At 31.7% G+C, this 2,500-nt stretch overlaps 1 protein-coding gene across 5 annotated transcripts in view; it reads left to right on the forward strand.

The window, feature by feature from the left end:
* LOC136851383 (uncharacterized) overlaps positions 1–2,500 on the forward strand; it is a 65,423-nt gene that overhangs the window by 37,382 nt on the left and 25,541 nt on the right. The window lies entirely within an intron of this gene.

The following is a 2,500-nucleotide window of genomic DNA, read 5'->3' on the forward strand; positions in this document are numbered from 1 at the left end:
CAAAATATAACCTAAAAAAATATAACAAGCACTCTCTCTCTCTCTCTCTCTCTCTCTCTCTCTCTCTCTCTCTCTCTTCCAGCCCTTTCAAGGCACCTTCTGGAATATTTGAATATAACAAGCTCAGTCTGCGCAGTGACACAGAATCTCTCTCTCTCTCTCTCTCTCTCTCTAGGTATCTAGTTCCAAACCTTTCAAGGCACCTGCGGTAATATCTGAGTGTAACATATTCAGTCAACACAACAATACAGAATAGAGCTCTCTCTCTCTCTCTCTCTCTCTCTCTCTCTCTCTCTCTCTCTCTCTCTCTCTCTCTTTGTGTGTGTGTGTTCCCTTCCTTCTAAGGAGTGTCTGAAACAGCTTAAAGGAATTTTACCAGATTCCTCTCACTTTTTCAGACAATTATTAACAATATTATATTATTGGTGAAACGGGAAATATCTCACAAAAACCTTTCAGTTTTTTTGTTACAGAATTCGCATGCCATCGTTATTATTGTTATTATTTCAGAGTTTTTAATAAGTTCAGGTATGAATGAAATATAATATGCAAATACAAATATATGTGTACGTATATATGTGAATATAATATATATGCATATATATATGAATATATATACATACATTCATACACACATATACACATATACATATATATTCATAATCATATATTTTATATAAATCATATATACATTTATATAAATATATATAAATATTTATATATATTGCATATATAAATATTTATATATATATATATACTGATATATATATATATATATATAGATATATATATAATATATATATATATATATATATTTACTTTACATATATACCCACATGTCTTCTCTATCCATCTGCTAACTTTTGCATGCACTGTGCTTACTGTGGCAGCAAACTTCACCTCAAATAAAGTTCACTCCCGAAACTAAAAGGCAGCGGTGGTTTCGTCCCGGGACGTCGTTGCCTCAGACAAAGAACTGACTTGCCGAAGAGGGCTTCCGTTTGTTAGTGTAAAGTGGCTGGATTTTGTTCGCTGTTGAAGGCAAGAAAAAAAAAAGGTCTCGCTTTCCTTTCATACATTCGTAACAAAGTCATTTGCAAAATAAAAAAAAATTAAATTAATAAAAGTTTGAAAAGAAATTTATGGGATAACATATATATATATATATATATATATATATATACATATATGTGTGTATATATATATATATAAATATATATATACATATATGTGTGTGTGTGTGTGTGTGTAATATAAAACTGCCTTCTACGTTGAAGGCACTTTAAAGTTCTAAAATCTCATTAACCATCAAGCCAGGAAGTAAAAGGATAAAATATGATATGATATACATATATACATATATACAGTATGTATGTATGTACAAACGTATATACATAAATATGCATATTTGTGAATATATATATATATATATATATATACATATATATATATATATATATATTTATATATATACATATATATACACATATATATATTATATATATTATAATATATATATAATATATATATATATATATATATATATATATATATATTTCATTCCACTTCCTTCGGTGTGCTGCGGTTATTATTTTTCATATGACACGCGGGTTACCTGCATCATCACTGTTATCCTTTTATTTTACAGCGATAGTATTATTATTATTATTATTATTATTATTATTATTATTATTATTATTATTATTATTATTATTATTATTATTATTATTATTATTATTATTATATTAGAAGCAGTAGTAGTAGTGGTGCCTGAATATTCATGTTACTTTCTCCAAAATAGTCAGTATATTCACGGTCGAACTGTGAGACCCCGTGAATAACGGCTACCATTTACAAGACGAACATTAGCCTCCCTCCGTATTGACAACCATCTGATTTATTTGCACATAAATGCAAAATAACCGTCGAGGAGAAATTGTAGAATTCAAAAGAGTTCTGACGGTCCCATTCCAGAAATGAGAATAGGTGCAGAGATTTATTATGTATATTCCTCATGAAGACAAAAACGAAAAAAAAAAAAATAATTTTATCATTTTAGGTCAGTTCAGCTAGGAAAAACAGGTTGGAGAATTCGGGAGTTTCTGTTTCACCCGACAGAAGTCCTGTTCTCTGTGGAAATCAGTTATCCGCGTGGGTGATTCGGCTCAATCACAATCTCCTCCTCTTCACTGCCCAAGTTCTCTCCCATCCCCCAAACCCCTAGGGTGGGACCCGGGGAACTGGTGAATTTAATAATTTTTACTTCACTCGACAAGCCTCCTATTCTCTGTGGAAATCAGTTATCTTCGTAGGTGATTCGGCTCAGTACTGTGTTTTCCAACCCTTATTGCCTAATTTCTCTCGCCCCTAACCCCCTGGGTGGGACCCAGGGGACTGGGGAATCCGAGAATTTCTATTTCACCTGACAGGAGTCCTGTTCTCTGTGGAAATCAGTTATCCTAGTAGATGATTCGGTTCAGTGACAATCTCCTCCTCTTCA

This window comes from Macrobrachium rosenbergii, chromosome 23 (assembly GCF_040412425.1).
Source record: "Macrobrachium rosenbergii isolate ZJJX-2024 chromosome 23, ASM4041242v1, whole genome shotgun sequence".
Classification (NCBI taxonomy): domain Eukaryota; kingdom Metazoa; phylum Arthropoda; class Malacostraca; order Decapoda; family Palaemonidae; genus Macrobrachium; species Macrobrachium rosenbergii.